Source organism: Crocuta crocuta, unplaced genomic scaffold, assembly GCF_008692635.1.
Source record: "Crocuta crocuta isolate KB4526 unplaced genomic scaffold, BGI_CrCroc_1.0 scaffold650, whole genome shotgun sequence".
Lineage (NCBI taxonomy): Eukaryota > Metazoa > Chordata > Mammalia > Carnivora > Hyaenidae > Crocuta > Crocuta crocuta.
Window position 1 is genome coordinate 385,143 of NW_027532882.1, and position 22,919 is coordinate 408,061.

Here is a 22,919-nt window from a genome sequence, read left to right on the forward strand (position 1 = left end):
ACGATTTAGGACTCGCCAGTTTGAATAATTTCAGTGGACTAGAGTGTAGGTGTCCTCGGTTACGGGTGATGGGGCGGGGGTGTGGGGGGGGACAGTGGCCCGAGGGCAGAGCCTGACAAGGGAGGGATCTGGGGTTTTGCATTGGCTGATTTCGTAAGGTGAGCTCCGTGGGAGTTTTGCGCCCTCCCCTCCAGGAATGAGCTAATCCTGGGAGGGGACAGTGTCTCTGGGATCAGGGAGGCCCCAGGATGGCAAAGCACCAGAAAACACAGAACAGAAAAAGGCCCGGGGAATATACTCTTTCCCCTTGTCACCCCGCGCACCCGTTCCCCTGAATCTCTGCACGTGTCCCCCACGGCAGCCCCTCGCTGTCTGTCCCCCGGTCCTGGCTCATCACATCCATCCTGTGCCCTCCGTCTCCCTCTGGTCTCTGGCTGCGGCATGGGCTTCTCAGGGAGCCCCAGATGATGGGGTCCACCCGCTTCCCAGACGTTTCCCTGGATCGCATCTTCAGCGTGGCCCATCCATCCAGGGAAGGGCCTGCGGTCACGCCGGACGCCGCCTTCTCCCGCATCGCCTGCAGACCATCCAGCTCTGGTGGGTTTATCTCCTCAATATTTCTCAGAGGCCCCACCCTGCTCCGCGCTCTCATCTGCTCCGTCAACAGATGGCCCAGGCTCTAGAGCAGTGGCCAGGACAGACGGGGCCCCTGCCCCAGGGAGCTCGCAGCCCCTGAGGCTTCAGACACTTGACATCTGTTCCCAGTTTTGAGCCTGCTTTGTCCCTGGTGCTTCTGACTCAGCCCCCTCTCCCGTGCCCACCACCAGGCAGCCAGAGAGAGACGGCTTTGAGGCTCCGATAACATCGCTGGTCCCTGCTTAGAAGCCCCTGATCCGGGAGGCTTTCCGACAGCCCTACACACGCTCACAGAGACACAAAGCCTTTCTAGAGCTGCACTTGCAGGCCTTTGGGATGATTTGCTCATTTCTTCCTTGTGGTCTTTTTTTTTTTTTTAATTGTTGATGGGGGGGAAGGGCAGAGGGACAGGGAGACAGGATCTGAAGCAGGCTCTGCACTGACAGAGACAGAGGCGGGGCGGGGGCTGGGGGGTGCCTCATGGTCTTAAGAGCTGTGCGCCACGCACACACGGTTCCCGTTTCTCAAGCACACTGGACACTTGTCTGTCCCCAGGCTAGTGCCTCCTCCTTTACCTGCCTCAAGGTCATGTCCCCTCATTGTCCTCTCTGATATCAAGGAGCAAAGTTTGCAAAGACGGCTGCAGGAGACCCAGCCCTGCCGGCCCCTGGGAACAGCCCTGGAGGAGGAAGGCAGTTAGGCTCCAGCCGAAAACCTGGGAAAGGCACAAGCCTTTTGGGGAATACGTGCTGCACACCAACCTGGACGCGAGGGAGTTCACGCGAGGTGATTCCAGGCTGTGTCATTTTTTTTTTTTTAACGTTTTATTTATTTCTAGGAGAGAGAGAGACAGCGTGAGCGGGGGAGGGTCAGAGAGAGAGGGAATCACAGACTCTGAAACAGGCTCCAGGCTCTGAGCTGGCAGTCAGCACAGAGCCCGACGCGGGGCTCGAACCCACGACCCGTGAGATCATGACCTAAGCGAAAGCCGGATGCTTAACCGACTAAGCCCCCCAGGCGCCCCCCAGGCTGTGCCATTTGTTGCAGCCAAACTTAAACGCCTGTCAATCAAAGGCCGTGAAATAAAAACAGTGGCCCTTCCACAAAAGGGGGACCCTGCTTTGGTGCCATGTGGGAAGAGGCAGGTCAAGACTGGCTAATAAAGCAGTTTATTTATTTTTTTAAGTTTATTTATTAAAAAATTTTTAAGTGTATTTATTTATTTTGAGAAGGAGAGAGAGAGAGCAGGCAGAGAGAGAGGGAGAGAGACAGAGATTCTCAAGCAGGCTCTGCACCATAAGCCCAGAGCCTGATGTGGGGATCGAACCCATAAACTGTGAGATCGTGACCTGAGCTGAAATCAAGAGTCTGATGCTTAACCAACTGAGCCATCCAGGTACCCCTAGAGATTTTATTTATTTCCATAAATTTTTATTGTTTATTTATTTTTGCAGAGAGAGAGAAAGAGAGTGAGTGGGGGAGGAGCAGAGAGAGAGGGAGACACAGAATTGAAAACAGGCTCCAGGCTCTGAGCTGTCAGCACAGAGCCCGACGTGGGGCTCGTACCCACGAACTACGAGGTCATGACCTGAGCTGAAGTCAGATGCTTAACCAACTGAGCCACCTGGGCGCCCCCTAAAGATTTGATTTTTAGGTAATCTCTATACCCAACGTGGGGCTCAAGCTCACAACCCTGAGATCAAGAGTCACATTCTCTACTGACTGAGTCAAGTCTCTACCGCCTGAGCGCCCCTAATTTTAATTATCTGTACACCCAATGTGGGGCTTGAACTCAAAACCTCAAAATTAAGAGTCCCATGCTCTTCCAACTGAGCCCGCCAGGAGACCCCAAATCAGTGCAGATGCGCTGTGCTGCTGGCCCCTTCTCACACGTACTGAAGGGCTCACCACACTTCCATCCAGGAAGTGGGTGCTGTAACTCTCCCCACTTTGGGACAGGGAAGGAAGCTGAGGGGCACTGAAGGGCCAGGTGACCAGCCTGCACTCGTGGGGACAATATGCAAATCAGCCCTGTGCTAGGAGATGTCTTTCTGCTGATTTGGACGGATGCCCAACACCCGCCATTCACTTCAAAAGCAAGGAACGTTTTTTGTAAAGTGGTAGCTAACGTTTGTTTAGGGAAAACTGCGTGCACGGGATTCAGGAAGTCTCCTCACCATCTCTGCACCTTTCTGTGCACCTCAAACCGTTCCGAGATAGAGTTTGTCGAGAAAAACGTCTGTAGGAGACGCCTGTACATCCGTGCTCAGAGACCAAAGGCACAAGCTGTCTAAGTGTCCATCAAACAAAATGTGGACACCAGGGAGGACTACTCGCACCAAGGAGGACCACTCAGCCTCAGCAGGGAGGACCACTCGCATGAGGGAGGACCACTCGCACCAGGGAGGACCACTCGCACCAGGGAGGATCACTTGCACGAGGGAGGATCACTCAGCCTCAGCAGGAAGGATCACTCACACGAGGGAGGACCACTTGCACCAGGGAGGATCACTGGTCCTTGAGCCCCGCGCTGGGCTCTGTGCTGACAGCTCAGACCCCAGAGCCTGCTTCGGATTCTGTGTCTCCCTCTCTCTGCCCCTCCACACTNGGCTCCGTCCCTGAAAGCTTGGGTCAATATTTGTCAATGACATTATCTACCAGGGATCGGTGGGGGCTGGGGGACAGACGGGGCTGACTTCCCGCCCGCAGCCACACACAGCCTCCAGCACAGGGCTGCTCTCACGGCCAGGCCACTTTGTCTGCCGCTTGTAGATCTTCCATTCATTTTTCTCCCCAGGGTGTTTTTGACTTCCAGGGGCCTGTGGGGGTCGCTTGCTAGAACCCCCACTTGGCCCATTTGGGGATGGACGTTTCTGGAAGGCAATCGATGACATGTATCCAAAAGTTTAATAAATGGCCTTTGATCCAGAAATTCTGCTTTTAGCTTTCAATCTTAAGAAAAAAATTAAAGCCTTAAAGTGTTAGCAACATATATAATATATAGAATCTACGGTAATATATAACAGATATGCATATTATATTACATACATATAACATGTTTATATTGACATATTCTATATATACATAAAACATGGATGTAATCGAGTTATATGGCTATATCTAATTATAATAATATGATTATGATATAGTTATATGTAAAAATACAGTTATATATAATAACAGTGATAAATCAGAAGCCACCTAAATGTCCAACGATAGAATATTGGTTAGTATATAATACTTTGGCTGTGTAATGGAGTGCTATATGATTGTTAAAAAAAAGAAGATGAGGGGCATCTGGGTAGCTCAGTCAGTTACGTGTCTGACTCTTGATTTCGGCTCAGGTCATGATCCCAGAGTCACGGATGGGATTGAGCCCCGCATAGAGCGCTATACTGAGAGCATGGAGCCTACTTGGGATTCTCTCTCTCCCTTTTTCTCTGCACCTCCCCCATTAGCTCCCTCTCAAAAATAAATAAATAAACTGGAAAAAAAAGAACAACAACAACAGATGAGGTGAAAGCTGCTGCACTAAAGGATATTGCCAGCCCCCTCCCTGCTGGGTTCAAAAAAATCAAGGGTACGCCCCCTTCCCTCCACCCCCACTCCAGGATACTGGGAGTCCTCTCTGGAGACATCAAATGGTCCCAGAGAAAAGATCTATAAGGGACGGACATGTGGGGAGGAGGAGCTTTGCTTCCGCGAAACTCTCCACCAACATGAACCCCCTCCCATCGTTTCAGCCCCTGTGCCTCACATGCAAATACACAATTTAGGGGAAACTTCAAAATGAAAAGAAGAAACCTCAGAAAAACCAACAAACGAACTCAGGAACATTTTTTTTAATGCAAAGAGAGGGAGAAAGAAAGTAATACAACCCCACAATTACTATCTTCAGAGAAATAGCAGAAGATATAGCAATTCGATCAGTAATGTAAGAACAGAATGCTGTTTGAAAAAAAAGAAGAGGAAAAATCAAATTCATTGCGTCATGATTTCGCTTGGTGGGGGTGTGGCGGAGCCTGGGCTCCACTGCTGGGGGAGTGGGTGGTGGAGGTGGAGATGTACAGACAGGGGTCCTGGGGGCAACTGGAGATTACAGACCAGACTCCCAGCCAAGCCATGTGGGTGACAAAGTGCCTCATAATAACTGAAAAGTGGAAACACCCCAAATGCCTGGACTGATGGACAGAGAGGTGGCCCATCCTTCCTTACATGCAAATACGATCCAGCAAGAAAGGGTGAGAAGTACAGATACACGGTTCAATGTGCATGAGTCTTGAGGACAGTGCAGTGAGTGAGAGCAGGCAGACACAGAAGTCACACACTGCAGGGGCGCCTGGCGGGCTCAGTCGGTTAAGCATCCGACTTCAGCTCAGGTCACGATCTCATGCTTTGTGGGTTCGAGCCCTGCGTCAGGCTCTGTGCTGACAGCTCAGAGCCTGGAGCCTGTTTCAGATTCTGTGTCTCCCTCTCTCTCTGCTCCTCCCCCCACTTGCACTCTCTCTCTCTCAAAAAAAAAAAAAAAAGGGTACACATTGTACGATTCCATTAATACAAGATGTCTGCAGTGGGCAAATCCACAGACACAGAAAGCATATTAGTGGTTCAGAGAGGATGGAAAGAGGGGAATGAGTTTTCTTTTCAGGGTGGTGAGAATTTTCCGGAATTGGATTGTGGTGATAGTTGCACACCCTTGTGAATAGAGTAAAAACCACTGAACTGCACACTTTGAAAGATAAATTTTAGGGGCACCTCAGTCACTGAGCATCCAACTCTTGATATCTCCTCAGGTCACGATCTCACCGTTGGTGAGTTCGAGCCCCACATCTGGCTCTGCGCTGACAGCGCGGACCCTGCTTGTGATCCTCTCTCTGCCCTTTCCCTGCTCATGCTAACTCTTTCTCAAAAATAAATAAATAAGCATTCAAAAAATAAAAGATTTTATGATATGCGAATTAGATTTCGAGAAAATGAATAAAATAAATAAATAAATGCCAATTCTGAGTCAAACCAAAAAAAAAAAAAAAAACCAAAATGGCAGTGGAGACAGGAAGAAGCAAGAGGTAAAGATAACACAAAACTATCTGGGTCAGTGTGTAAAACACACGCATGTAGGACAATGCTCATCTGGCAGCATCAGGAACAAAGAAAACAGTACACACCAAATTCTCTACAAGGGTTGGGATTCTCCAGTGGAAGAGATAGAACAAATCAACAACAACAAAAAAGAGCACAATGATCCTGTCCCCTGGAACCTTTGTCATGCCGCCCCCCGCCAACCTCCCTTCCCCAAACCCACCAGCGGTGACAAAGGGCAATGGCTTGAATGACAGAGCCAAGAGGGAACTTGAAAATGATTTAGAAAACAGTGAAAAGAGCACCTTTGTTTCCCCCCCACCAAGGATTTAATTTTTAAGTAACCTCTATACCCAATGTGGGGCTTGAACTCACAACCCCGAGATCAAGAGTCACACGCTCTACCAACTGAGTTAGCTGGGCACCCCTGAAAAGAACATTTTATATAGAAATCCCTGAAACTAACCTTGGAGAATCGGCCGGAGCCTTAATTACCCCATTATTAAAGACCGCAACAATGAAGGAAGTTTGTGCTTGGCTTAACAAATGAGACAACGGTTGAAAATGAACACAGGAAGATGGAATAGATTAGAGATGGGGGAAAAAACCCGAAATGAATCAACTAGAGGAAAAAAGATAATAAACGGTAAATCAGAATGTAGATTCTTTTTTTTTTTTAATGTTTTATTTATTTCTAGGAGAGAGAGAGAGAGAGAGACAGCGTGAGCAGGGGAGGGTCAGAGAGAGAGGGAGTCACAGACTCTGAAACAGGCTCCAGGCTCTGAGCTGGCAGTCAGCACAGAGCCCGACGCGGGGCTCGAACCCACGAACCGCGAGATCATGACCCAAGCGAAAGTCGTACGCTTAACTGACTAAGCCACCCAGGCGCCCCAGTTAGAACGTAGATTCTATGAGATCAATGAACAGAGAAGCGTTCACAAACCTGGTTAATTTTATTTGATTTTATTTTTTTTAATGTTTTATTTATTTCTAGGAGAGAGAGAGAGAGACAGCCTGAGCAGGGGAGGGTCAGAGAGAGAGGGAGACACAGACTCTGAAACAGGCTCCAGGCTCTGAGCTGGCAGTCAGCACAGAGCCCGACGCGGGGCTCGAACCCACGAACCGCGAGATCATGACCCAAGCGAAAGTCAGACGCTTAACCGACTAAGCCACCCAGGCGCCCCTAATTTTAAAAGGTCAGAGCAGAAAAACAAACAAGACTGGAGACAAAAAAGGAGATAAGGTTGCAGTTTAAGCGTAAACGGTTAAATGCGAGAATCTACACACAGCTCCGGCAACATTCGGAAAAACCTAGAGGAAATGAATGATTGCTGAGAAAAATGCACATTTTGATCACTGAACCAAGCAGAACATCTGAGTAGGTCACTCATGCCATAGAAAAACACAGAAAACTCCCCTGATGCGTCTATGACTTCATTTTATGAGTTCAATTCCATGACTTCAGTTCTAAATGACAGGACAGGAGAGTACAGATCAATCTCACTTGAGAACATGGAGTAATTTGGGGCACCTGGTGGCTCAGTCAGTTAGTTAAGCATCTGACTTCGGCTCAGGTTGTGATCTCGTGGTTCGTGGGTTCGAGTCCCGTGTCAGGCTCTGCGCTGACAGTGCACAGTCAGCTTGGGATTCTGTGTCTCCTTCTCTCTCTGTCCCCCCCTACTCGCACTTTCCCTCTCTCTCAAAATAAATAAATAAACTTAAAAAAAGCACACCAAAATTCTGAGTGTTGCCAAATATTGTCATTTGGTTGTCATTGACACGGTCATGCTTTATTTCCAGATTCTAGAGAAATCCAATAAAAACCATTCTATCAAATGAGAAAAATCACATGATCCTATTAGCATGTACCAAGAAGCATTTGATAACATTCAGCAGCCATTTCTAATAAAAGTGAAGTAAAATTTTAAAAGAGAAAGAAATTGCAGGCCCTGTGGTTGGCTCAGTCGGAGGAGAGAGCAAGTCTTAATCTTGGGGTCATGAGTGTGAGCCCCACGTTGGGCACAGAGATTACTTAAATAAATATACTTAAATAATAAAAAGTAAAGGATTAAAAGAGAAAGATGTTGCTTAAGTGCAATAAAAGCAACTCCCCTAAAATCAACAGTAAATATTGGCCTAAATGCTAATTAGAAAACAGACCAATATGCTGACTTTTACTGTCGTTCTCTAACTCTGTTTTGGGGATTCCAACAAATGCAGAAAGATAAGAAAACAATAAGACATTTGAAAAGAAGAGTGGCAACTGGGTGGCTCAGTTAAGGATGTGACTCTTGATCTCAGCTTAGTTCTTGATCTCAGGGTCATGAGTTCAAACCCTATATTGGGCTCTGTGCTGAGCATGGAGCCTACTTAAAAAAAAAAAGACATTTGAAAAGAAGAGATAAGGTGAACTCTCTTTGTTGCTCAAGTGCTTTTAGCAAGAATTTAGTAAGATGAGTGCATAGAATGGAAATACACTACTGAAAGACTTGGAAATGAGGGAACAGCACGTTTATAAATGACAAACTACCTGTGAACAAGTTTAATGAAACCAGCACAGATACAATACAAACAAAATTATTAGATCTCATCGAAGGAGGGGAAGCAAAATCTTTAGCAATGGAAAGACAGTTTGTTGGGTTGACATAAAAAGTCTATAAATTACCCACAATCTAACTTACAAATTAAAAAAAACCTTTTTTAATGTTTATTCATTTTTTTGAGAGGCAGAGCATGAGCAGGGGTGTGGGGGGCAGAGAGAGAGGGAGACACAGAATCCGAAGCAGGCTCCTGGCTCTGAGCTGTCAGCACAGAACCCAACACAGGGCTCGAACACACGAACCGTGAGATCATGACCTGAGCCAAAGTCGGACGCTCAACTTACTGAGCCCCCCAGGCGCCCCTGGATTATGCTTTTAACATTGTATCTAATAATTCATTGCCAAACCCAAGATCACCTAGATTTTTTCCTATGTTTCCTTCTAGAAGTTTTATGGATTTATATTTTACATTGAGGTCTATGATCGTGTGTGTGTGTGTGTGTGTGTGTGTGTGTGTGTTAAAATATATATATATAAGATACAATTTACCATTTTAGCCTTTTGTAAGTGTATAGCTCAGTGGCATTCAGTACATTCAGGGTGCTGTGCAACAATTGTTTATTTCCAGAACTTTTTATTATCGCAAAGGGAAATGGTACTCATTAAACAATAGCTCCTCCCACCTCTCTCCCCCAGCTTCTGGTAACCTCGATTCTACTTTCTGTTTCTGAATTTGCTAATTCCAGGTACCTCATTTTGATTCTTTTGGGTTCACTTTTGTGGGAGGTGGAAGGTGTGTGTCTAGACTCATTTTAACGCATATGGACATCCAATTCTTCCGGCACCATCTGTCCAAAGGACTGGCCTTTATCTATTGAATGGCCTCTACTTCTTTGCCAAGGATCAAGTGACTTGTGCAGGTCTGCTTGCATATTCTCTGTTGTTTCATTGATCTGTCTGTCTGCCAACAGTCCTCATTACCGTGGCTTTACAGAAAGTCTTGACATTGGCAAGTATCAGTTCCCCAACTTGGTTCTTTAGTACTGTGTTGGCTATTCTAGGTCTTTGCCTTTCTGTATAAACTTTAGAATCGGTTGGTTAATGTCAAGAACCTGACAACATCTATTAAAATTAAAAACACACAAGCCCTTCACCTAACATCTCCCTCCTAGAAATTTTCCCCTTAGAAACAGAATCATGAGGGGCGCCTGGGTGGCTCAGTTGGTTGGGCATCTGACTTCAGCTCGGGTCATGATCTCATGGTTCACGGGTTCGAGCCCTGTGTCGGGCTCCATGCTGACAGCTCAGAGCTTAGAATCTGTTTCGGGTTCTGTGTCTCCCTCTCTCTCTGCTCCTCCCCCACTCACACTCTGACTTTCAAAAATAAACAAACATAAAAAAAATTTTTAATAAAAAAAAGAAATAGAAACATTAGCACATAGAAGTATAGGTATAAAAATATCTATTACAGTGTTTCTTTTTAGTAGTGGAGGGAATAAACCCTGTAAACTGGGGGTGCCTGGGTGGCTCAGTCAGTTAAGCATCGACTTTGGCTAGTCATGATCTCACAGTTCATGAGTTTGAGCCCCAAATCAGAGCTGACAGCACAGAGCCCTCCTCATATCCTTTGTCCCTCCACACCCCTTGCCCACTCACACACTCTCTCTCTCTCTCTCTCTCAAAAATAAAAAAAAATTTTTTTAAGAGGGTAATTTGCTCCCTTATAAGAGTTAAAAATAGTAACTTCTCTCTAAGCCAGCACTGGCCAACACAATATAAACGTGACCGACGTAGATAGTCTTACATTACAGGAAAGTGAAGGGGAGTCTGACCAACTCCGTGGGAAAAGCACGTGACTTTGATCTCGGGGCCATGAGTCTGAGCCCCACCCTGGGTGTAGAGATTACTAAAGAATAAATAAACAAACTTTAAAAAAGGTAAAAAAACAACAACAAACCAATGTAACTTTAACAATATAATGTATTTATCCCACTGCGCCCCAAACACCATCATTTCAACATGTCACCGATATTTTAAAAAGCACGAACGAGGCATGTTGCATTCTTTTTCTCTCATGAAGCCTTCGGAACCTGGCATGTAATTTACACTAACATTTTGATTCGATCTGGCCACAGTTCAAGTGCTCCCATACCCGCCATGTGCGCAGCGCGGCTCCGGAGATAATCTAGAGGAAGACGCGAGTGCCCCCTAGCGACAGACATGATTAACACCACCCTTCTCAGCAACTTGATCCTCAAACTTAAATTGGATCGTGCAGCTCCCGGCCTGGAGCCTTCCCTGGCTGCCTGCCACCCTCAGGTCATCCAGTCCTGCTCAATCTCAGTCCTGCTCACCTCTCCACGGGCAACTTCCACTCCTTCCCTCCCCCAGCCACACAGGACTTGTCCACCACTCACTCACTCACCCACTGATTCAGCAAATGCTCACTGAAGACCCAGGGCCACGTGTGCATCCTGAGAGTCAGTATGCTTGAGTGCCTGGGTCCAGTCTGCACTTAACCTACTGGATCCCTGGGCTTCAGTCTTCACATCTGACCCCGGTCTTCAGGCCTTTGTCTAGGATTATTGGAGGAACTCAGCGTGGTGATAAACGTAATGCACCCGGCACACCGTAGATGCCTGATAGGTGTTGGCTGAACTAACAGCATCCTGGAAGTTTGGGGGACGGGGCAGGAGCTGCAAGGAAAGACTCAGCTGGGGGTAGGGGGACGGGACTGTTGGGAGGAGACAGGCTAGGCAGATAGAGGAACCCCAGAGAAAGGGGTGCAGGTGGCCGGTGGGTGCCCACGCGCCGACTCCCCTGCCAGGACTAATCTGCACCTGGCCCAGTGGCCCCATCCCTGCCCAGCCCACGTGCGATCGCCCTCTGCAAAAAGGCCTTGATGGCTCCCTGCTGACCTTAAAAACAGCAAGGATGTCCCCACAGATCACCCCTCCCCCCATCTCCCCTGTTCCTCGCGCTCTGGCCACGCAAACTCACACATTTGCTAGTGCTGTTTCCTGTTGTTAGGATACCCTGCCCTTCGTTTGTCTCAGCTTAACTCGCCCTTGTCTGAGCAATCTCAGAGCAAGTGTCATTGCCATGGAGAAAGCCGCCCCTGGTCCCCATCCCTCCCCCGCCCCCAACCCCGCCAGCCTAAGCCAGGTCGCAGGGCACCAGCTACCCGCTTCCGTGGCAACCACCACTACCAGAATGTGAATTCCATGAAACTGTGCTTTGTCTGCGGCTCTATGCCGCCAACCCACAGCACCTAGAACCCTCCCTGGTATACAGCAGGCGCTCGATGAATGAACGTCCCCCAGGCTCTACAGGAGGGCAGGATCTGAGTCTATTTCGGCTTGCCTTCCTGCCATCAACACCACATACACAATAGGTGATCAGTAAATGTTGCAGAAATCAGTGCTGACCTCAGTCTCGGGTCACTGGTCACCTGTGTCTTGGCAGACCGTGTGGACATGGCATATTTCCACCCGCTTGATTTCGCCTGATCTCTGCAGGAAGGTCACCTGCAAAAGGCAAAGAGAGACTTCCTGTCCCATTTTGAAGATGAGGGAACCGAGGTCTGCAGGGTGAAAGGCACAGCTTGGACACATAGCTCAGAGTCCATGTCTTGCTCACTCCTTGGAGCTAATGGTGAAGTTTCTTCTCCATCAGGGAAGCTCACGTGGGGGGCTCAATAATGCGCCCCCCCCCCAAAGATGCCCACAGCCTCACTGCCAGGACCTGTGAATAGGTTACCTAACGCGGAAACACGTTTGTCGACGGGATTCAGTCAAGGATCTGGAAAAGAGAGTAGATCCTGGGTTCCCTGGGGGTCCAATGTCGTCGCAAGGGTCCTCAGAACAGGGGGGGCAGGAGTCAGAGAGAGAGAGATAGGAAGGCACTAAGCTGCCAGCTTTGAAGATGAGGAAGGAGCCACAATGCAAGGAGTGCAGGCAGCTTCTAGAAGGTAGAAAATGCGAGGAAAGGGATTGTCCTCTGGGCCTTCCGGAAGGAAGATGCCTTGGTGTTCGCCCAGTAAAAGCCACTGCAGACTTCTGACTTCCAGAATGGCAAGATAATACATTTGTGTTTCTTTAAAGCCACCAAGTTTGCCACAGCAGCCACGGGAAACCTATATATCCTTCAACCAGAGGGGAAGGTTCCAGCAGGTCAGCATCAGAAGGCATCAGCAGGTGCTACACCGCCGCCCCCTTGGCTTTCAAAGTCCTATGTTCCAGGTATGACCAGCCCTGCCGCTCCAATGGCCTCCCAGGAACCAGTGGCCGAGGCTGCCCTTCCCGACAGCAGAGAGAACATTAGAACTTTGGAGATGTGAGCTGTCAGAAGTACACACAATGCATGATGTGTGAAGCGGCAGCCCGCAACTCTTCATCCTAAAGCCGCAGAAACATCCAGACTTTTCTCTCCAACAAGAGAGGAAACAAAAACTGAGAAAAACTCTGAGCCCTCGGTGAACCTGACATGACGTCACGCTTCTGGGGCCGCTGCGGGGAGCAACGATGGCCGAGGACCGGTGTCTGAGGACTGGGGCTGGACAGCCCCGCCCCTCTGGGGACAGGGGCCGCAGGTAGGGAACTCCCCTGTGGTCAGACAAGGCTTGGATGAGCCCAGATGTTGAACTGTGGCCTCCACATTTTTTATAAACATGAAGATAAAATACATAACCTAAAATTTACCCTCTTAACCATTAAAGAATTTTTTTTACATTTATTTATTTCTGAGAGACAGAGAGAGGCAGAGCACAAGTGGGGGAGGGGCAGAGAGAGAGAGGGAGACAAAGAATCCGAAGCAGGCTCCAGGCTCAAGGCTGTCAGCACAGAGCCCGACGCGGGGCTTGAACCCACGAACCGTGAGATCATGACCTGAGCCGAAGCTGGACACTTAACTGACTGAGCCACCCAGGCATCCCAACCATTTTATTAATTCTTTAAAAAGTTTTCCAACTTCACTGGGGGATAACTGATGAATATTGTTCTATTTATTTAAAATGTACCATGTGGTCCCATACTGAACTCGAGTTGGAAGAGGCGAGTCCAGTCTCAAAATAGAGGGCCATGATCCAAAGGAATCAAAACAGTTGAGAAAACTGTTTATTGGTGGTTTGAGCTTTGAAACTACAGATGATAGTTTAAGAGAACATTTTGAAAAATGGGGCACACTGGGGCGCCTGGGTGGCTCAGTCGGTTAAGCGTCTGACTTATGCTCAGGTCACGATCTCAGTTTGTAGGTTCAAGCCCCGCGTCGGGCTCTGTGCTGAGAGCTCAGAGCCTGGAGCCTGGTTCAGATTCTGTGTCTCCCTCTCTCTCTGACCCTCCCCTGCCCACACTGCCTCTCTCTCTCTCAAAAACAAATAAAACATAAAAAAAAATGATGGACCCGTGAAGGGGAGCAGTTTTGGTGGAAGAAGCTCAGGCCGTCCCTATGATGGTGGTTATGGGTCTGGTGGTGGATGTGGTGGATATGGTAGCAGAAGGTTCTAAAATTTTTCAGAAGAAAAGAGCTACAGTTCTTAGCAGGAGAGCAAGGAGGTGTCAGGAAAGCTGCAGGTTACTTTCAGGCAGTTGTCCCAAATGCATCAGAGGAACTGTAAAAATCTGTCACAGAAAAAACTATGATCCATAGTCCGAAAAGTTACCGCAGCTTAACCAGGAAACCCTTCTTGTTCAGGACTTTCATAGCCACAGTTTGCAAAAAGTGCAGCTATTGATCAATGCAATGTAGTGTCAATTAGATGTACATTCCTGAGGTCTTTTAACCATTGTTGCTTTTTCTTTTTATTACATCAGGTATACTGCCCTCTAAATTGTTGTAGTGGTACCAGGAATAAAAAATTAGGGAATTTTTGGGGCACCTGGGTGGCTCAGTCGGTTGAGCATCCGACTTCAGCTCAGGTCATGATCTCACGGTTCGTGGGTTCGAGCCCCGCGTGGGGCTCCGTGCTGACAGCTCAGAGCCTGGAGCCTGTTTCAGATTCTGTGTCTCTCTCTCCGACCCTACCCTGCTCACACTGTCTCTCTCTCTCTCTCAGAAATAAGTAAAACAATAAAAAAATAGGGAATTTTTAACTTTTCAAAAAAAATAAATAAAATGTACCATGTGAGAAGACAGCGGAACAGCACAGAAGTTGTTTTTCCGTCTCGTGTCCATGAAATGCAGCCAGATCAACACTAAGCAGCCTGCACACCCAGAAAACTGACTTGAGGATTCACACAACAATCTGCACAACCTGAACCACAGAACTCGGCAGGTACGCGGCGCGGAGAGGTGAACTGGGGGAGAGAGAAGCCGGAGGGCAGGGAGCTGTTTTTGCTTGTGGAGAGTGGACAGAGATGGGGGAGAGTATAGGAAAAGCACCCCCCATAAGCAGCTGGAGAGAAAATGAAAAAGTGGAAACAGCTGCAGCGACTGAACTAAAAAGGAAGGAGAAAGGAGAGGGTTTAAATGCTATTAAGATTACAAACAGGGAGCGCAGAGTCTGAAACTCCGCATCTCCTTACCTGGCGGTGCTCGGGCGGGAAGGGCGAACCCCCAGGAGCAGAGTCAAGGGTGGGAGTCCTCAGGCCACACGGGGAGAGGTGGGTCCCCTGCTGGGAGGACTCCCCACACGCAAAGGTCCCAGCGGATCCTGCAGAACCACATTCACTGGTGCTGGAACAAGGTTGTTAAGGGGGAAGCCTGGTGCCAGGTGTGTGTTGTGATTTTCCATAATCCCTGAAACGCGGGAACTTTTTCTGGGGGGCGGGCTGGCACCCGCCGCAGTCTCCGGATATCGGCAGCAGCACGGGCCGTTAACGTTCCTGGGTGCGGCTGGCACCGGCCATGGCTCGGTGAGACCCTCCCGCCGAGGGTCAGAGCAGGTCAAAGCGACAGTTCCCCCGAAGTAAGGGGTTGGGAAACACAGCCGCATCCGAGATAAAACTCAGGAAGGATGTGCCGCCTGGCAACCTGATGGCTTGGTCACGGGCAGTGTAAAAGCAGGGTGTAGATGGAAGCCAGAGACAAAGGACAGGTGCACGACTGAACCAGGAGAACAGAGTTAGGAGAGCAGAGTCTGGGTAGTTGGGTGACGCCATTTTCGTCCCTCCCGCGCATGCGCATACAAGCCTACAAGCGCCACAACAATCCACCCCAGTAAGCCAAGCAGCGCCATCTAGTGGAGAACGTTGCCATTACACTAAGCCCCGCCCACCTGGCCTAACCTCTCTCTTCAGAACGCGTCTCTTCAGCCTCCTTAGTTTAGGGAGTATAAAGTGCTTCATGGGTTGACTTCTATGGGAAAACGATGTAATTTCAATCATATTTCAGGCTGTTCGCTGGCCCATCTATTCAATTTTTTTCTTTTTCGTTTCTTTTTCTTTTTCATTTTTAATTTTTTTAAATGTTTTATTTATTTCTGGGAGAGAGAGAGAGAGAGACAGCGTGAGCAGGGGAGGGTCAGAGAGAGAGGGAGTCACAGACTCTGAAACAGGCTCCAGGCTCTGAGCTGGCAGTCAGCACAGAGCCCGATGCGGGGCTCGAACCCACAAACCGCGAGATCATGACCTAAGCGAAAGTTGGACGCTTAACCGACTAAGCCACCCAGGCACCCCTCGTTTCTTTTTCTTGAATACAGAAAGAGAAAAAATTTATTTTTATTTTCAATTTTTATTAAAAATATTTTTCTTTAATTTCTTCTACTATATTCTATTTTTTTGTAAATTTTTCAAATTCTATTTTACCTCAACTATCTCATTTTATTCTATTTCATTGTATCCATTTTTTCAAATTTTCAAACGTTTTTCTTTTTTCTCTAATCTATCAAGCCCCTTTCAACACCCAGACCAAGAAGCACCTAGGATCTAGCATCATTTGATTTTGTGCGTGTGTGTATGTTTTTAATTTTTTAATTTTAACTTTTTAACTGAAAATTTTTTTGCCTCATTAATTCTTTTTTTCCTTCAAAATGATGAAACAAAGGAATTCACCCCAAAAGAAGGAGCAGAAAGAAATGACAGCCAAGGACTTAACCAACACAAATACAAGCAAGATGGGTTATAAAATAGATTAGAATCCCTTTTTCAGAGATAAAAGAAGTAAAAGCTAGTCAGGATGAAATAAAAAATGCTATAACTGAGCTGCAAATTTGAATGGATGCCACGGTGGCAAGGATGGATGAGGCAGAGCAGCAAATGAGTGATATAGAGGACAAACTTATGGAGAATAATGGAGAAAAAAAGAGAGAGACTAAGGCAAAAAAGTTTGATTTAAGCATTAGAGAAATGAGTGACTCATTAAAAAGGAACATTAAAATCATAGGGTTTCTGGAAGGTGAAGAGAGAGAAAAATGGGTAGAAGGGTTATATGAGCAAATCATAACAGAAAATTTCCCTAACCTGGGGAAAGACACAGACATCAAAATCCAGGAAGCACAGAGGACTCCCATTAGATTCAACAAAAACTGACCATCCACAAGGCATATCATAGTCAAATTCACAAAATACTCAGGCAAGGAAACAATCATGACAGCAGCAAGGGAAAAATAGTCCTTAACCTACAAGGGAAGATAAATTAGGTTTGCAGCAGACCTATGCACCGAAACCTGGCAGGCCAGAAAGGAGTGGCAGGACATATTCAATGTGCTGAATTGGAAAGATATGCAGCCAAGAATTCTTTATCCAGCAAGGCTGTCATTCAAAATGACAATTAAATTAAAAGTTTCCCAGACAAAAATTAAAGGAGTTCGTGATCACTAAATCAGTCCTGCAAGAAATTTTAAGGGGGACTCTCTGAGAGGAGAAAAGACTAATTAATTAATTAATTAACTAATTAGTTACCAAAAGCAACAAAGACTAGAAAGGACCAGAGAACACCACCAGACACTCCAACTCTACAAGAAACGTAATGGCAATAAATTCATATCTTTCAGCACTCACTCTAAACATCAATGGACTAAATGCTTCAATCAAAAGACACAGGGTAACAGAATGGATAAGAAAACAAGATCCATCTATATGCTGTTTATAAGAGACCCACTTTAGACCTAAAGACACCTTCAGATTGACAGTAAGGGGATGGAGAACCATCTATCATGCTAATGGTCAACAAAAGACAGCCAGAGTAGCCATACTAATATCAGACAATCTAGACTTTAAAATAGAGACTGTAACAAGAGATGAAGAAGAGCATTATGTCATACTTAAGGGGTCTATCTACGAAGAAGACCTAGCAATTGTAAACATTTATGCTCCAAATGTGGAAGCACCCAAAGATATAGATCAATTACAAACATAGAGAAACTCATTGATAATAATATCATAATAGTAGGGGACTTCACCACCTCACTTAAAGCAATGGATAGATCGTCTAATCAGAAAATCAACAAAGAAACAATGATTTTGAATGATACACTGGACCAGATGGACTTAACAGATATATTCAGAACATTTCATCTTAAGGCAACAGAATACACATTCTTCTTCAGTGCACATGGAACGTTCTCCAGAATAGATCACATACTGGGACACAAATCAGTTCTCAACAAGTACAAAAAGATCAAGATCATACCATGCATATTTTCAGACCACAATGCTGTGAAACTTGAAATCAACCACAAGAAAAAATTTGGAAAGGTAGCAAATACTTGGAGGCTAAAGAACATCCTACTAAAGAGTGGATGGGCTAACCAAGAAGTTAAAGAAGAAATTAAAAATACATGGAAGCCAATGAAAATGATAACACCACAGTCCCAATACTCTGCGACATAGCAAAGGCAGTCATAAGAGGGAAGTATATAGCAATCCAGGCCTTTCTAAAGAAGGAAGAAAGATCTCAGATACACAACCTAACCTTACACCTCAAAGAGCTGGAAAAAGAATAGCAAATAAAACCCCAAAACAGCATAAGCAGGAAATAATAAAGATTCGAGCAGAAACCAATGCTATCAAAAGCCAACCAACCAACCAAATAAACAAACAAGCAAACAAACAAAAACCCAATAGAACAGATCAACGAAACCAGAAGCTGGTTCTTTAAAGAACTAACAAGATTGATAAACCACTAGCCAGTTTAATCAAAAAGAAAAATGAAAGAAACCAAATGAATAAAATCAAGAATGAAAGAGGAGAGAACATGACCAAATCATCATAAATAAAAACAATAATAAGAGAATATTATGAGCAATTATACGCCGATAAAATGGGCAACCTGGAAGAAATGGAAAAATTCCTAGAAACATATAAGCTACCAAAACTGAAACAGGAAGAAATAGAAAATTTGAACAGACCCATAACCTGTAAAGAAATTGAATTAATAATCAAAAATCTCCCAAAAAACAAGAGTCCAGGGCCAGATGGCTTTCCAGGGGATGTTTACCAAAACTTTAAGGAAGAGTTAACACCTATTCTCTTGAAGCTGTTCCAAAAAAGTTAAAAAGGGAGGAAAACTTCCAAACTCTTTCTATGAAGCCAGCGTTACCTTGATTCCAAAACCAGACAAAGATCCCACTAAAAAGGAAAACTATAGGCCAATTTCCCTGATGAACATGGACGCAAAAATCCTCAACAAGGTATTAGTCAACTGGATCCAACAATACATTAAAAAAAATTATTCACCACGACTAAGTGGGATTTATACCTGGGATTCAGGGATGATTCAATATCCCCAAAACAATCAATGTGATTCATCACATCAATCAAAGAAAGGACAAGAACCACATGATCCTCTCAATAGATGCAGAGAAAGCATTTGACAAAATAAAACATCCTTTCTTGATAAAAACCCTCAAGAAAATAGAAGGATCATACCTTAAGATCATAAAAGCCATATATGAAAGACCCAATGCTAATATCATCCTCAATGGGGAAAAACTGAGAGCTTTGCCCCTAAGGTCAGAAACAAGACAGGGATCTCCACTCTCACCATTGTTATTCAACATAGTATTAGAAGTCTTAGCCTCAGCAATCAGACAACATAAAGAAATAAAAGGCATCCAAATTGGCTAGGAGGAGATCAAACTTTCACTCTTCAAGGATGACATGACACTGTATATGGAAAACCCAAAAGATTCCACGAAAAAACTGCTAGAACTGATCCATGAATTCAGCAAAGCCGCAGGTTATAAAATCAATGCACAGAAATCGGTTGCATTCCTATACACCAACAATGAAGCAACAGAAGAATAACTCAAGGGATCGATCCCATTTACAATTTCACCAAAACCCATAAAATACCTAGGAATAAATCTAACCAAAGAAGTGAAAAATCTATACACTGAAAACTATAGAAAGTTTATGAAAGAAATTGAAGACACAAAAAAATGGAAAAATATTCCATGCTCCAGGATAGGAAGAGCAAATATTGTTAAAACGTCAATACTGCCCAAAGCAATCTACATATTCAATGCAATCCCTATCAAAATAATACCAGCATTCTTCACAGAGCTAGAACAAAGAATCCTAAACTTTGTATGGAACCAGAAAAGACCCCGAATAGCCAAAGCAATCTTGAAAAAGAAAACCAAAGCAGGAGGCATCACAATCCTGTGGTTCAAGCTGTATTACAAAGCTGTCATCATCAAGACAGTATGGTACTGGCACAAGAACAGACACTCGGACCAATGGAACAGAATAGAGAACCCAGAAATGGACCCAGAAACTATGGCCAACTCATCTTTGACAAAGTAGGAAAGAATATCCAATGGAATAAAGACAGTCTCTTTAACAAGTGGTGCTGGGAAAACCGGACAGCAACATGCAGAAAAATGAACCTGGACCACTTTCTAACACCAGACACAAAAATAAACTCAAAATGGATGAAAGACCTAAATATAAGACAGGAAGCCATCAAAATCCTAGAGAAGAAAGCAGACAAAAACCTCTTTGACCTTGGCCACAGCAACGTCTTACTCAACACATCTCTGGAGGCAAGGGAAACAAGCAAAAATGAACTATTGGGACCTCATCAAAATAAAATTGATGCAAAATTTAGCCAAACCAAAAGGCAACCAACAGAATGGGAGAAGAGATTTGCAAATGACATATCAGATAAAGGGTTAGTATCCAACATTTGTAAAGAACTCATCAAACTCAATACCCAAAAAACAAAGAACCCAGTTAAGAAATGGGCAGATGACATGAATAGGCACTTCTCCAAAGAAGACATCCAGATGGCCAAGCAACACATGAAAAAATGCTCATCACTTATCATCAGGGAAATACAAATCAAAACCACAATGAGATACCACCTCACACCTGTCAGAATGGCTTACATCAACAACTCAGGTAACAACAGATGTTGGTGAGTATGCGGAGAAAGAGCATCTCTTTTGCATGCTGGTGGGAATGCAGACTGGTGCAGCCCCTCTGGAAAACAGTATGGAGGTTCCTCAAAAAAAAAAAAATTAAAAACANTCCCCAAGAAATAACAAATTTAGAAAAAAAAAAGAAAAATAATTAAATAAAATGTACCATGTGATGATTTGATATACATACATATTGTGGAATGGTTACTTAATCATTTTTTAATGGTCCTGTTCGATGGTATTAAGAACACTCACGCTGTTGTACAGCCATCTCTCCCATCCATCTCCAGAACCTTCTCATCTTACCCAAATGGAAATCTGTCCCCATGAAATACTGACTCTGCACCCCCTCCCCAAGCTCCTGGATCCCACTATCTGCTTCCCGTCTCTATGGATGGGACTCCTCTAGGGACCTCATAGAAGAGGAATCCTACAGGGGTGCCCGGGTGCCTCAGTCGGTTAAGCATCTGACTTCAGCTCAGGTCATGATCTCACAGTTTGTGAGTTTGAGCCCCGCGACGGGCTCTGTGCTGACAGCTCAGAGCCTGGAGCCTGCTTCGGATTCTGTGTCTCCCTCTTTCTCTTCCCCTCTCCCGTTCCTGCTCTCTTCTCTCTCTCTCAAAAAAAACAAAAACAAAAACAAAAAAAAAACATTAAAAATTTTTTTTAAAATAAAAGAAGAGGAATCCTACAGTATCTGTCTTTTTGTGTCTGGGTCATTTCACTGAGTATAATGTCCTCAAAGTTCATCAACGTTGTAATATGTGTCAAAATTTCCTTCCTGTTTGGCTGGATCACAGTGCATTGTATGGATGGACCGTGTTTGGTTTGCCTGTTCACCTGTCGATGGACACTTGGGTTGTTTCCACCTGTGGCCACTGTGAATCATGCTGCTGAGAACGTGGATATTTGCGTATCCATTCGAGCCCCTGCTCTCAGTTCTTTTGGGTCAGACCCAGGAGGGCAGCTGCTGGCCCACAAACAATGCTTAAGTGTTTGAGGATCAGAACTGTCTCCCACAGGGCACCTGGGTGGCTCAGTCAGTTAAGTGTCCGACTTTAGCTCAGGTCATGATCCACGTTTGTGAGTTCAAGTCCCGTGTCGGGCTCTGTGCTGACAGCTCAGAGCCTGGAGCTGCTTTGGATTCAATGTCTCCCTCTCTCTCTGCCCCTCCCTCACTCGTGCTCTGTTTCTGTCTCAATAATAAATAAAAACATTAAAAAATTTTTTTATGTTTGCACATATAGGAGGATTAGGAGGAACTTAACAAAGGACCGTGGGGGAGAAGAAGGGGGGAAACAGTGGGGGAGAGGGAGGGAGGCAAACCATGAGAGACTCTTGAATACTGAGAGCAAACTGAGTACTGATGGGTGAGGGGGGTGAGGGGGGAGATGGGCATGGAGGAGGGCGCTTGTGGGGATGAGCACTGGGTGTTATATAGAAACCAACTTGACAATAAACTATTTGTAAAAAAAAATAATAATAATAATAAAATTTAAAAAAAAATTTTTTTAAAGTATCTCCCACAGCAGCTACCTGCCCCGTTTTGTTTTTATTATTTTCAAATTTATTATTTTTAAATGTTTATTTTTGAGAAAGAGAGAGAGAGAGACAGAATGTGAGTAGGTGAGGGGCAGAGAGAGAGGGAGATACAGAATCAGAAGCAGGCTCCAGGCTCTGAGCTGTCAGCACAGAGCCCAACGTGGGGCTCGAACCCATGAACTGCAAAATGATGACCTGAGCCGAAGCTGGAGGCTTCATCGAGTGAGCCCCCGGGGCACCCCTACCTGCTCCATTTTACATTCCCACCAGCCGTGCACAAGGTCTAGTTTCTCCGCATCCCTGCCAACACTGGGTACTTTCCTTGATGTCTGTATGAGCCCTCCGGGTGGGGCTGAGGCGGCCGGCACTGGCATTTCCACTCCTTGTCTTCCATAAGCGCGGAGCGATCATCCATGACCTTCTAGCTTCCGGCGGTCCCCGATGAGAACGTTCTCCTGGGAAGTCCTCTTCATCTTCAAAGTCATGACACTTCAGATGTGGCAGGCATGTGTCCCTCTGGGGGCGTGTTACTGGGGGGAGGGGGAGGTGTGAGAGTCAGGAGCCCTTTCCTCCGGCGACACAGGTCCATCTTCAGCTGGGGAAATGCTTGCTGGCTATTGCTCAGGAGCTCTGTCTGTCTGTCATGGGAGTCAGTCCTTCCCACGCGGAGGCTCCTGCCTTGGACCTCAAAGGGCCTTTGCCAGGAAGCCTTACCTCCACCGCTCCCCCTGGCCAGCTATCTGGTGTCAGCAATGCCCACCCTTCCTCCCGCGGAGGCAAGTGACAGCTCGGCCACACGATAGCTAAGCCCTGTCTGCAGC